Source organism: Schistocerca americana, chromosome 6 (assembly GCF_021461395.2).
Source record: "Schistocerca americana isolate TAMUIC-IGC-003095 chromosome 6, iqSchAmer2.1, whole genome shotgun sequence".
NCBI classification, from domain to species: domain Eukaryota; kingdom Metazoa; phylum Arthropoda; class Insecta; order Orthoptera; family Acrididae; genus Schistocerca; species Schistocerca americana.
The window spans coordinates 164442609-164462287 of NC_060124.1; the positions used below are offsets into that span (position 1 = coordinate 164442609).

The window sequence follows — 19679 nt, forward strand, 5'->3', positions numbered from 1 at the left end:
AATTCTCAGACGTATCTTCAGTTGGGTTCTCCAATCCTGTCACCTGTCACTAGGCAATTACGGATTTACAATAAACAGAAGATTTCTCTCTTGGGACAATTTGATGCTGAGGTATCTTCTTACAAATCTGTCATTTGCACTGTTCCCGTATTTGTGGTCGAGCATAGTAACGCGGAGAATCTATTTGGTTTCGATGCCTTTCACGTTTTTGGGTTCTCCATAGATGACTCTGTCAATATCATCTCTGATGCTATTCCTTATGCTCAATTGGATTCCTTGTCGACGACATTTTCGACCCTTTTTTCTCCTGGGTTAGGCTCATATCACGCTCAAACCCACTGCTCGGGCTAAGTTTTTTCGGGCTCGCCCCATTCCTGTGGCCCTTTGCGATCAGGTCAAACGGGAGCTGGATCATCTCACTGCTTCAGGGGTCTTGCTTCCTGTCACTTCCAGTGAGTAGTCCTCTCCTGTCGTTGTCGTTGCTAAGCCAAATGGTGATATTCGTCTCTGTGGCGATTTCAAAGCCACTGTAAATGCTCAATGCCTTATTGACACTTACCCTATGCCTCGACCTGAAGAATTGTTCACTAAACTTGCTGGAGGCCAGTATTTTTCTAAACTTGGCCTGTCAGCAGCTTATCATCAACTTCCTCTCAACGCTGCTTCCCAGCAGTTTCTGGTCCTTAACACGCCTTTCGGCCTCTATCAATACCAACAATTGCCATTCGGGGTTGCCAGCACCCCTGCTCTCTTTCAGCAATTCTTGGAACAATTATTGCTCACTGTCCCTGGGTGTATAAATTACCAGGACGACATTGTTGTCACTGGCTCCACCACTGACGAACATCTTCAAAATCTCCGCATACTTGTTCATGCCCTACAGACTGCCAGTCTTAAGTGTAATCTTCAGAAATCAAAATTTTTTCAGGCATCTATCACGTACTTGGGGTTTCAACTCTCTCAGGATGGTATTCGTCCGCTTCGGCAAATGGTTGCTGTGATCGATTCCCTTCCTCGCCCTACATCTGTTAAAGAACTGCAGGCCTTCTTGGGGAAAATAGCATACTATCACAAGTTTTTACCATATGCTGCTTCAGTGGCTCAGCCGTTGCATCACCTGTTGCATAAAAACATGCCTTTTCACTGGTCCGCATCATGTGATGCGGCTTTCCAGAAATTGAAGACTATGCTGAAACAGGCCCCGTGCCTGGCTACTTATCGACCTGGCCAACATCTTGTTCTTGCCACAGACGCCTCTCAATACAGGGTCGGTGCAGTCCTTGCACACCGTTTTTCTGACGGTTCTGAACAACCCATTGCTTATGCCTCCAAAACGCTCACGGATGCCCAACAAAAGTATTCTCAAATTGAAAAAAAAGCTTTGGCCATTATTTATGCTCTTCATAAGTTTGGTGTTTTTCTCTATGGATCCAAATTTCATCTTGTTACGGATCACAAACCACTTGTTTCCTTGTTTCATCCATCAACATCACTTCCCGACAATGCTGCACACTGCCTCCAGTGTTGGGCTCTTTACTTGTCTCGTTTCAATTATGAGATTCATTTCCGGCCAACGGCTCAACATGCGAATGCTGATGCACTGTCTCACCTTCCCATGGGTCCTGATCTGGCTTTCAATAGGGATGAACTTTTGTGTTTCCACCTGGATGTTGGCAAGCAGCGGGTTGTGGACGGGTTACCCATCACCGGGGACCGGCTGGCGGCTGCTACGGGTTCTGATCCTACCCTCTCCCGGGTTTTACGCTGTATTCAGAAGAGTTGGCCAGATCGTCCGTCCGCTAAAACTTCTGATCCGTTGCGGAACTACTACACTTTGCATTACCACCTCACGGCTAGGGATGCTGTTATCCTCCTTTCCATCAAAAATGCTTCGCCGCGTGTTGTGGTACATACGTCTTTGCATGCTTCGGTCTTGCGCCTCCTTCACCAAGGGCACTGGAGTGTCTCTCGCACAAAATCTCTGGCACGCCGTCATGTGTACTGGCCCGGCATCAACTCTGAAATCGCACACATGGTTGCTGCCTGCGGCCCCTAGTGCATCACAGGCCGCCGCCCTGAAGTCATCTTCGTCACCGTGGCCTTCGCCTGAGAAGCCCTGGGAGCATATTCATGCTGACTTCGCGGGACCTTTTTTAGGTACTTATTGGGTTCTCGTTATTGACGCCTACTCTAACTTTCCTTTCATCATCCATTGCACGTCGCCTACCACCGCAGCAACCACCAATGCTTTAGCTCGCATTTTCTCTTTGGAAGGCCTTCCCTCTACTCTTGTTACTGATAATGGTCCGCAATTTGCCTCTTCCAATTTTGCGGATTTTTGTGCCCATCACGGCATCAGGCCCTCCGTTTCATCCACAGTTAAACGGTGAGGCTGAACGACTGGTCCGCACATTTAAGGCTCAGATGAGGAATCTCCTGACTTCTTCTGCTGCTGATGATGTGCTTCTCCAATTTCTGGCTTCTTACCGTTTCACCCCCATGGGCGACCACAGCCCGGCTGAGCTCTTACATGGCCGACAGCCCCGCACGCTACTTCATCTTCTGTGGCCTTCCACCTCACGGCCGCGGGTGCCTTCACTTGGCCGGTTCACTGCCGACAACCTTGTATGGGTACGGGGATATGGCAGGTGGCCAAAATGGAGTCCTGGCCGCATCTTACGACACCGTGGCCAACGCCTGTATGAAATCCAGACGGACACGGGTGTTGCAGTGCATCATTCGGACCCGCTTCGGCCTCTTGTGCCGGCAACGCCTGTTCCGGATGCTGCTACACCACCTTCGGCTCTACCTGATGCTCGGGATCCTGGAATCTCTCATTACTCACAACGCAGTCCTCTCACCATCATATCGGTGCCAGCACAAGAACTGATGGCACAAGGAGATGTGCTCATGCAGGAACCAGATGACCATCATCTGTCGCAGCAACTCTACTCGCCTCCTTCTCCTACAGATGCGGACACATCGCCCATGTCTCCTGTTATAACAACCGGACTTGCCGCAATGGGCAGATTGGTGCACGGGACCCCAGGAGATTCGACCCCCACGTCTCCTGTCATCTCGACCCGGTTATCATCGGGGACACTTCTGTCCATACAGGAAGCCTTCTCCTCGAGACTTTATGGCCAGTCAAACAACACCTATGGACGTTAGCAATCTACAGGCCACCTCCATCAAGACTTGTGTAAAAACTTCAAAGGGGGGAAAAGTGTAGTGACTCGCTGATCTTTCAAAGTGCTGCCGCACAGTTACGCGTGTCCTCTACATGCGGCGCTGTCTGCCAGCCATGCAGCAGCAGCGCCACCTAAGTGGCCAGCCAGCCAGCGGCCACTAGACTCAGACTCAGTTACGATTTGACTGTTAAAGTATACACACGTCTTACTCTGTTTACTTGATCTGTGACGTTCATGTATTGCGTCTTCCTTGAAATATATTTGTTCAACTTGAAGTTATAACACATCCATCTGCTGCAGAAGTGTAGAACATATTCTGAGCTCAAATACAATGAGGCATTTTGAACAGAATGATCTACTACAGGCTAAGCACCATGAATTCCGAAAACATTGACAATGTAAAACCCAAATTCTACATTTCACGTATGACATCCTGAAAGCTGTGGATCAAGGCAACTAGGCTGATGCACTTTTTGTTCATGTCAGAAAAGCATTGCATTCAACATCACACCACTGATTATTGACAAAAATATGATTATATGGGATATCAAATAAAATTTGTCAGTTGGTTGAGATTTGTTAGTAGAAAGGATGCAGCATTTTATTTCACACGGAGAGACACTGATAGAACTAGAAGCAACTTAACATGTGCCCTGTGGAAGTGTGTCAAGATATTTGTCATTCACATTGTATATTACAAAACCAGTAGATAATATTAATAGTAACTGCAGAGTTTTTGCAGATGGTGGAGTTATCTATAATGAAGTACTATCTGAAAAAAGCTGCAGTAATTTCCAGCCAGCTACTTACACGGTTTGAAAGTGGTGCAAAGCTTGGCAACACGTTTCAAATGTAATAGTACTCAGTCTCATGGCGGTAACATTGAATAAAAAGTTCTCGAGCCTCTAGCTGCATCAAGTGATTGAACTTCACAAGCTTTTGACCAAGCTCCCCTTGGTCATTGTCAAGTGGCACGACTGTCAGCTTGCTGTTAGTACTAGCTACCAGCTGTGACATCAGTGGTGCTTGATGCATCGTCATACATGTGTTGTATCCACCTGATTGTCATTTCCTCTGCACACCATGGAAGCCATGTGGGCAGCTGCCCCCTCCCCCTCCCCCCCCCCCCTCCCAACCAGGTGGACTTGCATAAACGGGTCTCATCAAAACAAAGATACACACAACAAAAAAAGTTTTGCATCACCTTGGTTCTGAGAGTTCCAGAACCTGTACAGAAAATTGGAATAGAGGCCAACATAAACATCATTTCTGCCCTTTGTTGTACTACCATGCAGTGAGACTTAAGAGGTGATGATCCTGATTGCTGCACACACCGATACCTCTAACACCCAGTAGCACATCCTCCTGCAGTGATGCGTGCCTGTATTCATTGTGGCATACTATCCACTAGTTCATAAAGGCATTGTTGGTCCAGATTGTTCCACCCCTCAACAGCTATTCGGCATAGATCCCTCAGAGGGGTTGGTCGGTCACGTCGTCCATAAACAGCACTTTTCAATCTATCCCTGGCATGTTCGATGGAGTTCATGCCTGGATAATATGCTGGCCACTCTATTTGAGTGATGTCATTATCCTGAAGGAAATCATTCACAAGATGTGCACGATGGGGGTGCAAATTGTCATCGATGAAGACAAATGCCTCACCAATATGCTGCCGATATGGTTGCACTATCGGTCAGAGGATGGCACTCACGTATCATACGGCCTTTACGGTGCCTTCCATGACGACCAGCAGCACACATCAGCCCCACATAATGCCACCCCAAAACAGCAGGGAACCTCCACCTTGCTGCACTCACTGGACAGTGTGTCTAAGGTGTTAAGCCTGACCAGGTTGCCTCCAAACACTTCTCCGACAATTGTCTGGTTGAAGGCATATGCGGCATTCACTGATGAAGAGAATGTGATGCCACTCCTGAGTGGTCTATTTGGCATGTTGTTGAGCCCATCTGCGCTGTGCTGCATGGTGTTGTGGTTGCAAAGATGGATCTTGCCATGGACGTCGGGAGTGAAGTTGCACATTGTGCAGCCTATTTGCACAGTTTGGGTCGTAACATGACGTCCTGTGGCTGTACAAAAAGCATTATTCAACATGGTCACATTGCCGTCATTGTTCCTCTGAGCCATAATCCGCAGGTAGATGTCATCCACTGCAGTAGTAGACCTTGGGCAGCCTGAGCAAGGCGTGTCATTGGCAGTTCCTGTCTCTCTGTATCTCCTCCATGTCTGAACACCACCACTTTGGTTCACTTTGAGACACCTGGACACTTCCCTTGTTGAGAGCCCTTCCTGACACAAAGTAACAATGCGAACACAATCAAACTATGGTGTTGACTGTCTAGGCATGGTTGCACTACAGACAACATGAGCCATGTAACGCATGGTGGAATGACTGGAACTGATTGGCTGTCGGACCCCCTCCATCTAATAGGGACTGCTCATGCATGGTTGTTTACATCTTTGGGCAGGTTTAGTTACATCTCTGAACAATCAAAGGGACTGTGTCTGTGATACAATACCCACAGTCAATGTCTACCTTCAGGAGTTCTGCGAACTGGGGTGATGCAAAACTTTTTTTGATGTGCTTATTTTCCTTGTATGGTCTGGGCTGTTTACCAAAGACTTACGCATCGCCTCCAAAATGTCTGGGGGTGCCAACCTCACCAACAGGCAATGTGCCAGTCACAGCAGGGAGTAGTGCCAGCAGGGCATTATTTTGGTGCGCCAGGTCACATGTGCCACTATTTAGGTCATCACTGGACCGTGCAAAGTCGATTACATCCTATGCCTAAAGTTAGCAGTACCAGCAGGTCTGTCCATCAGCAGTCCAGTCACAGTACTACAAGTTGGTGGTTGGAGTTAAATCTCAGTGTTCCATACCAGCAGACCCAGCCCAGGTTGTCATAGTCTATACCAGCAGCACGTCAGACATCACATGCCGGCAGCACAAGCCCAGTAATGTCCCAGGTCTTCACGAAGCCACTTACTATGACTCTAGGGTTTACCATGTAGGCAATCACAGGCAACTTCACAGGAGGACATTTCTGTTGTATGTAGTTATATGGATATTCATCCAAGGACATTATAACTGAGATTAATTTTGTTAATAAAGTTATTACTTTGAAGTGTCTTTGATCATTCCTTCTTACAGAGGATACTTCAGTTTGGGTATACGTTGACTCAGCATTCGATGTGTCCACTTTAACTTCATGATTGCTGGATCCCACACCATGCTGAGCTGCTGGCTGTCATCTCTATTAAGTGTGTTATCAGTTACATGATCAATGCACTTTTATTTTGAAGGCATCTTTAACTGCTTAGTCCCAAAATTGTTTGTGCAAGTCACAAAAGATGTTTCGTCAAATCTGTTCTCGTGACTCTTTTCTAAATAAAACTCAGCTAAAGCAGATTTCTCAGGGTAGATAAAACTTCTCATGTTCCTTCCTGACTTGTTCTATGGTATATGCTGTTGGTCTGATATAAGACTAGCCACACTCGCAAGAGATCTTACAGATCCCTGGATGTAATCTCAACAAGAATCCCAATAAGAACATTGATGAGGAGCAGGAAAAGAAGCTTGCTTGTTTTGGTGTTCTGTAGCTGAAAATTGTTCAGGAAACGGTCACCAGCTCAAATCTGATGAAACCTCTGTCGTGGCATTCACTAACAGTTTCTGGGACTGTATAATTAAAGAAGCCTTCAAAACAAAAATCACCAATATCAGCCTTAACACAGTCAGTGGCCTGCAGCTCTGCATGTTTGGGGGATGCAGCGATCACGAAGTTAAAGTGGGCACATTGAACACCTAGTCAACATATGCCCATATAGGGTGATGAGGTGAACACCAGGATGTCACAGCTGGCAGCTAATGTATATAAGCTGGATACCAGCAGCCCACTGGCAGTCATACTACTTGACAACAGCCAAGAGGAGCTTAATCAAAAGCTCACGCAATTTTATCCCCTTGTTATCCCTTTTTATAAAGCAGGTTTCCTACTGAGTACTTTAATCGTCCATGAAACTGACCATTCTTAAAGGTAAAATTACAAATATGGTTAAGTACAGAGCTAACATGTGCAGCACAGTACTTTAATATGCTGCTAGACACTCCATCATCATATCCATGAGAGTCCTTAGTCTTCAATGATTAAATTATTGACTCAATCTCCCCTTGTCAGCATCACAGAGGAGTATTTCAGATGTCAACCTCGGATATGCAATTTCCAAGAGTGTTATTTGATTCCTTGTAGAAACTAAGTTTTCATTTAATTCACCAAAAATGCTCAGAAATGATTGTTATATACTGTACATATACGTGACTTATCAGTAAGAGCAATATTTTTACTACGAACTGACTTTATACTGTCAACCTTGTGCTGCTGAACAGACACTTCCTTCACAACTGACCATATGGTTTTAATTCTATCCTGTGAACTAGCTATTCCATTTGCGTACCACTTACTCATTGCCTTCCTAATAATGTTTCTAAGCACCTTACAATACTGCTTGTAATGGGCTGTTGTAGCTTGATTGTGACTAATTCTAACATTTTGACATAATTCCCACTTTTCTACATGGTATCCTTATCCCATTAGTCAGCCACCCAAGCTGCCTTTTACTAGTAGTACCCAGTTTAGAACATATAATTGAAAGCAACTCTCAAAGAGCATGAGAAATGTGTTAAGGAAACCATTACATCTGTCATCTATGTTATCGGCACTATAAACATCCTGTCACTCACGTTCCTTAACGAGGTTTAAAAAACTCTCTATTGCCACTGGATTAGCTTTCCTACATAGTTTTTAATTATATGTAACATTTGTTTGAGTGTTAAAATTTATTCATCATGGTGCATTATGCATGCAGTACATTTTGAAGGCAAAGTTCACTAAAACTAAACAGAGTCCTAAGTATGTGAAAATTGTTTCATTTTAATTACCACTGCAGATAACATAATTCATTCTAAAATTTACTATGACACATCATTTGAACCAGTGTCTTGATGCACACCTTTTGGTGTCTTTATTTTAAGACATCAAATAAGGATAAAAAGTTGTAATCCAGACTGGTGAATGACAACTCCAGCTGCTTGTAGCAGTTAAGGAGAAACCAAGGTGTTGGCTATAAATAGGGTAACCACATTGGCCTCTGGGTTGGGTGCTGGAAGTATTCGAAGAGGCAACATCTGTTTCATTCTGGGTGGTGATTTAGCCAGATGGGCCACCTAGGTCTTTTACTTTTTTGGCTTCTGTGGATACTTGCAATTTTTCATTAACACTTTGAGTCAGGACTTTAACCCTGGCAGGGCAGTGCATACCAGGGAGTTGGTTTGACTTGTGTTTTTTTTTGCATGTAGGGCCAATCTGTACTTAGAATTCTTTCACAGAGAGATTATGATGTATATATAGGCATACGGACAATCACTCTTCCCTTGCTCGCTACCCACATGGAAATCTATTTACAGTAACACTTTACTGTGAATCATATGGTAGAATAAGGCAAATACAGTGGAACTTCGATTTTACGTTCTTCGATTTTATGATCTTTGATTTTCCTTCTTTTGCGATTCTACACCATAAATTCACAGCCCCCGTGAAAAACCCATAAGATCAATGATAAAAATTCCCCGATTTTACATTTCTTTCTAGCAGGGTCTACCTTGATTTTAACTTCTTACTTGACGTCTCACTTGAGTTCGTCCTGTTTTCTTCCTATTGACATTTAATGTGACTGAATGAGTTATAAGTGTCCAAAAGAAGATGTTTCACACCATGAGTGGTGGCAGAGTTAAGGGAAACTTTTAGGTCATTGTGGAGAGGGGAAACATGAGAGAGGAAATCTGATATAATCCACGATTGGTGTTGCCCAAAACAACTTGCAATATGTAACTTCACTGCGCAGTTATGGTACAACTACTGCTATGTTGCAGCAGTAATGGAAAAACAAGGAGATCAATGCGAAGTGTTCCAGATCAAGCCAATATGTGATGAAGGGGCTCAGCCACCACCTTTCTTTGTGCCACATATAACTAAGTCTCATCTTTTTGTACGTACAAGCAGTTTCAAAAAGGACTTTACAACTTCAAAAATTCATATAAATTTATTGAAAGAAGATATAGAGCTGAGTTTAGCGTTATTTTGTAGGGGAACACATCAAGTTTTTTTAACTTAACACTTTCGCTGCGGCATCGGTGCAGGTGCGCAACTCTCCAGTGCGGCCCAGCAACGTGCGAGTGCGGGCCAGTAACACTCTGAAACCGCTCGGAGCCGGCGCTTCTAAGCACACCTGAGCTACAGGCTGACGTCAAGACCTTGTAAGATCTGTAGGATCATGTTCTATACTGACTTAATGACGACACCTTAGATGCATTACTTCAAATAAGCTTCAACTGTATTGTAGTCATGTTTTAAAGTCTGTTTGATGTCTGACACCTATAGGGGTCACTAGTGTCATTCAAATGTTCGTGATTTGTTGATAATGTAACAAAAAATACAATTCAAACAAGCAACAAATCCACTTCATTCAGGAAAAATTTAGATCCAAAACGCAAATTCTTAAGAAGGAAAAAAAGGATAAAGGAAACTGGATTCATTTGAAATTACATTTACTTCAAATGCGCATTTTTAAGATTGACTCTGATAGAGGTCGTCAATTTAGTAGCATGTTTGCTCCTGGTATGAGAGAATTAGCCGTCTACATTTATCATAGACGCCCAGAGGTCGCCCGGATGTGTAAAAATTTGTAACCAAAACACACTCTATGTGGATGCTTCTCTCATGTCCCCCATCACTTCAATTGCGGTGCTATTAAAACAAATTTAGCACAACAAATTCTTTCACAAAAAACTGAAGTGAACGCTTTACAGCGCAATAAGAAATAAGTCGACTTAACACAAAAGAAAACCTCATTTTCTGAGTACTCGCGAAAAAAATTCTAAGCCTTCAAGTCATAAAAAGTAACCATGCAATGTCAAAAGAATGTATCAGTGTGCTTGCCTTGTTCCGCGCACTTCTTACACCGCTTCCTCATAACTTGCTTCGTCCCTGCAGTAGCTTCCAGCTTTTGCACAACGTGCATTTGTTTGTGATGTTTCTTGCTCACATTTCATGGAACATCCATTAGAGTAAGGAAACCCTTTATAATGTTCATTCTGTAATCGTACAACGTAATTTTATTTCCTAAGTATTTGTTGTACAGATATAGAGAATTGAAAACTAGCATGTCAATGACATGAAAGAATAGTTTTTTCGGCCAGCGGATAGTCTTTCATTCACATAAATAATACGATAACATCTGATCTTGTTTATCAGTCCCAGACATACACGCATTGTACCTAATAATAGGCAAAGGTTTCATGACTATTTGCTGGAGCGCATTCATCACACGCTCCATAACATTTAGATGTTCTGTGGAAATGTGGGAAACCTCTTGCCGATCCTTCCATTTTCCAATCATAACTCCATTAGAATGCCGCGCAATTGTCTCTCCTCTCTCAAGTTTTGCCTATACAATATCTTCGGGGGTATATTTCCTGTTTAATTTCAGAGTGCCTGTGGAAAGAGTTTTTAGGTTCAACAGAGTTGTAGCTAAATGAAAACTGTTATAATAATTTTCCAAGTAAATGTGATGACCAATATGCAGCTTTTCTGCCATCAAATGTAAAACGACCTTTTCCCCCCATATGTCCAATACTTCCCATGTACACAGTCCACTTATTGATGAAACCGTCTGGATTGTTGAGCATGTACATCTTAATGCCATATTTGATATCAATATAATAGAAGGAAACATTCCACGTGGGAAAAATTATATATAAAAACAAAGATGAGGTGACTTACCGAACGAAAGCGCTGGCAGGTTGATAGACACACAAACACAAACATACACACAAAATTCAAGCTTTCGCAACAAACTGTTGCCTCATCAGGAAAGAGGGAAGGAGAGGGGAAGACGAAAGGAAGTGGGTTTAAAGGGAGAGGGTAAGGAGTCATTCCAATCCCGGGAGCGGAAAGACTTACCTTAGGGGGAAAAAAGGACAGGTATACACTCGCACACACGCACATATCCATGGATGGATCCGTGGATGGATATGTGCGTGTGTGCGAGTGTATAACTGTCCTTTTTTCCCCCTAAGGTAAGTCTTTCCGCTCCCGGGATTGGAATGACTCCTTACCCTCTCCCTTAAAACCCACTTCCTTTCGTCTTCCCCTCTCCTTCCCTCTTTCCTGATGAGGCAACAGTTTGTTGCGAAAGCTTGAATTTTGTGTGTATGTTTGTGTTTGTTTGTGTGTCTATCGACCTGCCAGTGCTTTCGTTCGGTAAGTCACCTCATCTTTGTTTTTATATATAATTAATGCCATATTTATTACGTATGTTTTTTATGTATTGTCTAAATGACAATCTTCCCGTCCAAAGAATCATTGATTCATCTAATGATAAATCTCTTCCCGGGTAATACACTTGAGACATTCTCGTGTTAAAATAATCCAATATGTTGTTGTTGTTGTGGTCTTCAGTCCTGAGACTGGTTTGATGCAGCTCTTAATGCTACTCTATCCTGTCCAAGCTGCTTCATCTCCCAGTACGTACTGCAGCCTACATCCTTCTGAATCTGCTTAGTGTATTCGTCTCTTGGTCTCCCTCTACGATTATTACCCTCCACGCTGCCCTCCAATACTAAACTGGTGATCCCTTGATGCCTCAGAACATGTCCTACCAACCGATCCCTTCTTCTAGTCAAGTTGTGCCACAAACTTCTCTTCTCCCCAATCCTTTTCAATACTTCCCCATTAGTTATGTGATCTACCCATCTAATCTTCAGCATTCTTCTGTAGCACCACATTTCGAAAGCTTCTATTGTCTTCTTGTCCAAATTACTTATAGTCCATGTTTCACTTCCATACATGGCTACACTCCATACAAATACTTTCAGAAACGACTTCCTGACACTTAAATCTATACTTGATGTTAACAAATTTCTCTTCTTCAGAAATGCTTTTCTTGCCATTGCCAGTCTACATTTTATATCCTCTCTACTTCGACCATCATCAGTTACTTTGCTCCCCAAATAGCAAAACTCCTTTACTACTTTAAGTGTCTCATTTCCTAATCTAATTCCCTCAGCATCACCCGACTTAATTTGACTACATTCCATTATCTTTGTTTTGCTTTTGTTGATGTTCATCTTATATCCTCCTTTCAAGACACTATCCATTCCGTTCAACTGCTCATCCAAGTCCTTTGCTGTCTCTGACAGAATTACAATGTCATCGGCGAACCTCAAAGTTTTTATTTCTTCTCCATGGATTTTAATACCTACTCTGAATTTTTCGTTTGTTTCCTTTACTGCTTGCTCAATATACAGATTGAACAACACCGAGGAGAGGCTACATCCCTGTCTCACTCCCTTCCCAACCACTGCTTCCCTTTGATGTCCCTCGACTCTTATAATTGCCATCTGGTTTCTGCACAAATAGTAAATAGCCTTTCGCTCCCTGTATTTTACCCCTGCCACCTACAGAATTTGAAAGAGAGTATTCCAGTCAACATTGTCAAAAGCTTTCTCTAAGTCTACAAATGCTAGGAACGTAGGTTTGCCTTTCCTTAATCTAGCTTCTAAGATAAGTCGTAGGGTCAGTATTGCCTCACGTGTTCCAATATTTCTACGGAATCCAAACTGATCTTCCCTGAGGTCGGCTTCTACTAGTTTTTCCATTTGTCTGTAAAGAATTTGTGTTAGTATTTTGCACCCATGATTTATTAAACTGATAGTTCAGTAATTTTCACGTCTGTCAACACCTGCTTTCTTTGGGATTTGAATTATTATATTCTTCTTGAAGTCTGAGGGTATTTCGTGTGTCTCATACATCTTGCTCACCAGATGGTAGTTTTTTGTCATGACCGGCTCTCCCAAGGCCATCAGTAGTTCTAATGGAATGTTGTCTACTCCCGGGGCCTTGTTTTGACTAAGATCTTTCAGTGCTCTGTCAAACTCTTCACGCAGTATCATATCTCCCATTTCATCTTCATCTACACCCTCTACCATTTCCATAATATTGTCCTCACGAGCATCGCCCTTGTATAGACCCTCTATACACTCCTTCCACCTTTCTGCTTTCCCTTCTTTGCTTAGAACTGGGTTTCCATCTGAGCTCTTAATATTCATACAAGTGGCTCTCTTTTCTCCAAAGGTCTCTTTAATTTTCCTGTAGGCAGTATCTATCTTACCCCTAGTGAGACAAGCCTCTACATCCTTACATTTGTCCTCTAGCCATCCCTGCTTAGCCATTTTGCACTTCCTGTCGATCTCATTTTTGAGACGTTTGTATTCCTTTTTGCCTGCTTCATTTACCGCATTTTTTATATTTTCTCCTTTCATCAATATAGGTCGTATCTTATATAAACGATCGTCTGGTTTCGGTTTTCCTGGAAGTGGAAATTTGTAAAATGCAGAGAGCGTAATATGATCAAATACAGGTCTCTGCTTATACTCATCGCTATTCCTCTATTCTCAAACAGCGGTTCTTTCTTCCAGTAGTCTTGTAATCGCGGATATTTAACGTTACCCTTGTGTAACAAAACACCCAGGAAAACTAGTAATCACGGATATTTAACGTTACCCTTATGTAACGAAACACCCAGGAAAACTAGTAATTCGCCTATACTTAGAGGTTTCCATTTACAGATCCTAGATCCCTCTTTTGTATTTTTGCTCTGCAATACGGACTGCGTTATCGTTCATTTTGTTAACTACATGTTGCAATAATTCATCTGTTACCAATAATCTGAAGAAATCCATAGGAGAAATGCCAGCAGGATGAATTTGCAAAACTTCTTCCTTCGTAAATGGGTGACACTTCATATTATGTGGTTCTTTACGCCAGGTCTCACCTGGATTATCTCCGTGTGACAGGTCGGGCTCTTTTCCGTCGTCGATTTCCACACAATCATCGTGATCCGTATCGTCAGATTGGGGACTGTCACGAAACATATTAGAAAGCTGTGCTTCCACGTTATCAGCACACTACAATTCTTCTGCAGCCTCTAAATGACAATCTCCGTGGTATGCCTTGTCCTCACTACGCAGAAGATCGGTGTCATCTAGTACACTAAGTAATTGTTCCTCTGTCAATTTAACACTTTTCCTGCTCCTTTCCACATTGTAAGGTCCAGGTGTTGGTCCATTAGCCGCCATTACGAACAATATACGTTCGATAACTGCCCACACAAAACAAAAGTTTATACACTTTGATGCTAGCTTAAACACTGCAACTAGACTGAGTAATCCGACAGTGAGCGCGGACGCTTATAAGCGCAGCCGCACTGGCTCATGACATGTTGTGACGCTTATAAGTGTCAGCCGTACTGGCTCATGGCTTCTGGTGACGCTTACAAGTGTCAGCCGCGGCGAAAGTGTTAAACTAAAGTTGTTGTATGTGGCTCCCGTTTGTTGTCCTGCGCACATCCCATCGGAAGTAAATTTCTTCTCAAACTTGCTGTAGCACTGCTGGTGTAGCTTGCTCAGTGGCAGCATAAAATCTTACTCTAAGTTCAGGTAGAGAAGCTGGCACAGGAGGTACAAACACAATATCCTTGATGGATTCCCATTTAAAAAATCGAGTGGTGTCAGTTATGGGGAATGTGGGGCCACACAATTGGCGCATCACAGCCAATCCATTGAACTGGAAAGTGGTCAATGAGAAAATCCCAGATATCAGCCAGGTAGTGGGGCGGTGCACTATCTTGCATGAAGTAAACATTTTGCTCTTTGTCATCCTCATCGATCTGTGGTATCAAAAATTGTTGGAACATATCCAGGTATACTATCCCGTTGATGATTCTCTCGCAGAAAAAGAGGGGCTGTACACTTTGCTGTTGCTCAATGTGCAAAACATGTTCAGCTTAGGGCTATCACAAACATGTTGCAATATTTGATGTGGATTTTCACTGCCCCAAATCCTACAGTTATGTGTGTTAACCTTGCCATTTATGTGAAAAGTCAGAAAAGATGATTTTGTCCAAAAAATGCTCATCGTCAAGTAATCAATTAACGTATGCACACTGAAGTTCTTGTGAGCAATTTTTATTACTTGTATGACTGTCAATCTGCATGGTTTTAAACGGAAACTGTTTCTCACCACCCGCCAAACAGTTGTATGTGAGATTTGCAGTTCGCGAGATGCACACCAGGTCAATTTTGTAGGACTGTTGACAAAGTGTTACCTCACTCACTCAACGATGTCGTCTGATGTGCTTGGATGACCTGATGATTTCCCATGTCTTACTGAGCACCATGTTTCCACAAAACATTTATATCGCTCATAAATTGTAGGCCTACTAGGAGGATCTTTAGTGTACTTGGTACGGAAATTACAGAGAACTCTTCTCGCTGACTTCGATTCTTCAAACCAAAACGCACAGCTAGCATGCTTGGGTCCAGTGGAGGCAGCCATCTCTAATGCAACTGCCACTGGCGCTCCTAATGCTACAATTCAGCACTAGCGAACTACGCAAGACAAAACTTGATGATTTTTATACAAATTGACGCTACACTCACTTCTGTAAGTACTATGAATTAATTTATATGAATTTCCAAATTTGTAAAGTCCTTTTTGAAACACCCTGTATTTCTGATGTACTATATTCGGCAACAACATCAATCGCAACCTTTTATATTCAAACACAGAGTCTTGAAGAATATGTTCAGTTGTAATCGAGGAAACGTCATCCATTTCTGACTAGTGAACTCTTATTGTCTGGTGACTTGTTAAGTAACCCAGTAGCTAGCACAGCCACTACACCACACTAACATACATAAAATGAACTCGCCTGCTCGATGTATGGAGAGGGAGAGTGGCTCTTCAGTGACATGAGTGCAGGCAAGGGTGAAAGCATTTCTTGAAGTGCTGAAAATGTACTTTGATTGCCAATGATGTGCTATAACAGAGATGTTCCAGGGAAATAGGACAAGAGTTCTGCGATAGCACATTTTAAAGACTTTTGTGTTCAAATCTGACACTATACAGTTGCAACAACTACATACACTACTCAAATATACACATATATACTTTACACCACACACTGTAGATTGTAAAGATTGGCAGCAGTGATAGAGGGCATGAAGCAAAACTGTAGCACCTGAGCTTTCTTTCAAATATACATTTTACACAGTGTGCACAAATTCAGCGAGCCAACTTCTAATAAGCTTGTAACATTAATTGGGGAAGTAAACTCATTTTTTCACATCTCTGTTTCTCTTAACACTTTAACAGTGGTGAACTTATGAAGTGCAGATCGTAAGATAAGCATTAAACAATAACAGAAATGGTAACAAACTTTGCCATTAAACAGATGTCTGAAATTTTGCTTACGGTTTAATCACTTAGCTGCTGTGATGTTTTGGGTTTAATTCAACATGTTCATCAAGTTTTGCTTTTTTCTGGGTGAGCACAAAGGATAATCTCTCAAAACTGTGTGTTTTGAATGAATAATTTGTATCATGTCAGAATATAGCTTGGTATCTTGTGCCCAGATACAAACTTTAATTTTTTGACACATTTCTACTTGCTATCACAAATCTGTGATTTTTTAAATAACTGATGAAATTCATTGTCACAAATTATTGTATAAACATTGTGTTGTACATTTAATTTCCTTCATTTAGACAATTTTATACAAAGTATTGGAGAAGACTGCCATTTTTAATCATATATGCCAATTACAGGTGTTTTTTTCTCATATTTTGGGGGTTTTAAAATTTTCTTCGATTCTGCATTTTTTAAGTCTGGACTGAGGGTTTCAGTCTATGTCAATAGCAAATGTCGGATAGTAATAATTGGCTGAAAAGCCAAACACAGTAAAGTTAAGTTCTGTGTTGTGGCCACAGACAGGCCAATTGGGCCCAACCAATCATTGTGTCATCCTCTGTCGATGGTGTTGTTGGATGCGGTATGGAGGGGCATGTGGTAAGCAGACTGCTCTCCTGATCATTGTCAGGTTTTTTAACTTTGTAACTGATACTACTTATTTAAGTAGCTCCTCAGCTGGCCTCATGAGGTCAAGTGCACCATGTTCCAGTCCTCCCACCAAGGAAACATCCCTGGCAGTACCAAGAATTGAACCCGCATCCCCCGCATGATAGTTAGCTGTGGTTTTGTAGTTTATTGACACAGTCCACATCTAAGTCCAATGGCCAGTTTGAGTCTTAGGTAATTTTAATCAAGTAGAGCAGCAGAATTCAGTGAGGCATGTAGCATTCATGTCAAACCACTGTTGCGCAAGGTGATGTGGAACAATTAGTGGGAGTAGCCAGGCAGCTAATAGTGGGCAAAAGCCAGGTCCTAGGAAGTTGCAAAAGAGTCACCTTGAACTTTCTAGAAGGTTGGTGTAGGAACAGTTACAGAGTATAAAACAGTTTGAGGGAAAAAGACACCCTTTAGCAAAATAAGAATGGACTTGTCCCTATCTCTCAAGGGTGGGAGAAACAAAGTAGTCCACCAGTAAAAATATGGTATCGAGTCAAAAAGTACATCCTAAAATTCTTAGAAGAGTTACTGTGAGTGAGTACAGGTGTTAGTCATTGTTGGAGATATGGAGCTACTAAAAGTAGATCAGTTATGGATGTTCTGAAAACTGAACTGTCTGATGTCACAGATGGAGAAAAATTTGCAAATAAGGGTGGCAGCCCCTCGTTTGAGGCACATTGTGATGGGGGTTAGCTAACAGCAGATCATGTTGCTTGAGACGGTCCAACCTCTGTGGGTCAGTAAGTTTAATTTGTAGTTTATCTAATGAAAACAAATTAATTTCTAAATATGGTTATATGGTGATGTTTACATTTTTTTAAAAATATAGTTCTGAGTTAGTAGCTGCTACCTATCACACTTTATACATTACAAAAATAGAAATTCTTTTGTGAACTAAATAAACTGTCATGGAGAAATTTTTCAATTTGTTTTTAAATTTAACTCTGCTGTCAGATACTTTATATCACCTGATAATTGATCAAAAATTTTGATCCTAGCATTGTACACCTCTTTTTGCACTAAAAATAACCTTAACCCACATCAGAAGTTTTCCTTCAGGAACGATTTTTGCAGAGGAGCTTAAAACTTATAATTAACTAATTTGTTCTTGAACATAATCAATTAGTGAAAATATATAATGTAATTGGATAGATAAAAAAATCTACTCACCAAATGGCAGCAGGAAAACACACATATAAAGAGGTACTGAAATTTGCAAGCTTTTGGAGCCAGTGGCTCCGTCTTCTGGCAGTAGGGTTGAAGGAGAAGGAAGAGGGGTGAAGGACAAGGGCTGGTGAGGTTTAGAAAATGGGAAAAATTCAGGAAAGTTGCCCACAACCCCTAGTCAGATGAGAATTAATTGTCCGGTAAGTCTCCCTTGACCTGGGGTTTTATGTAACTTTTCCGAACTCTCCCCATTTCTTAAACCTGGGGCTCTGGACAGGTTTTACAAACTCTCTCCATTTTGTAAACCTCACGAGTCCTTGTACTTCACCCCTCTTCCTTCCCATTCAACTCTTCTGCTAGAAGAAGGAGCCACTGGCCCTAAAAGCTTGCAAATTTGAATACCTTTTTATATTTATGTTCTTCAGCCACCACTTGGTGGATAGATTTTTTACCTATTCAGTTACATTGTATTTCTTTATTCTCCTTTCCAACAGATGGCATTAGCATACACTTCATCCTACTGACCACACCATTGTTTAAAACTGTTATATCCTAGCCAGTAATGCCACCCGAGCCCGCTGCCAAAAGGTTGGCAGCATCAAAGTCCGGACGCCATCCGCATAAGCAGCGCCAGCGAGACAGGAAATCGCCGCAAGTCTGCGCGCGCCACCGCTGGCTTCTGGTTTCTTAAGCGCTGGAGTCGCGAGCGCTAGGACAGTTCTGTATTCGCCGCTCAGTTGTATACTCGCCACCGAATTGTGTACTTGCTAGTCAGTTGTGTGTTCATCGCAGCAGAGTTGTTGTTTGTCATCAGCCGACGCTGACCTAGCCGCTCCAACTCGAACTAGACAGATCTCTGTAGACACGGAGTTCACTACTGTGTTTCTGTATCTTCGTTCATAAAGATAAGTACCGACTTTTATTTAATCAGAGTGTTTGGGTTTTCATCTTTCTGTTCACTGTTCCAGCGGACTGGTCGGCCTGCTATTAAAAGTGTGGCGGTGACTTCGTAAGCCGTTTCTACAGCGAATTATTTGTCCCTACGAACGCCGCCACAAAAAAAACAACATTCAGCTTTCATTGTTGAAAATAGATTATCTGTCTCATATCGTAGTTGAACAGTTACGTGTAACTTCTCTGTGCACATATGTATTAGGCAAATAACCATTCACATATTCTCTCAGAATGTCATGTTAATATATTACAGGGTAATACAGGTATGTTCATGCCCAATATAACCACAATGACTGTCTGTTTAAGCACATGCTTCTAGAAG

At 42.2% G+C, this 19679-nt stretch overlaps 1 long non-coding RNA gene across 1 annotated transcript in view; it reads right to left on the bottom strand.

Annotated features, from left to right (window-relative positions):
* Window positions 1-19679, bottom strand: part of LOC124619843 — a 101422-nt gene that overhangs the window by 75701 nt on the left and 6042 nt on the right. The window lies entirely within an intron of this gene.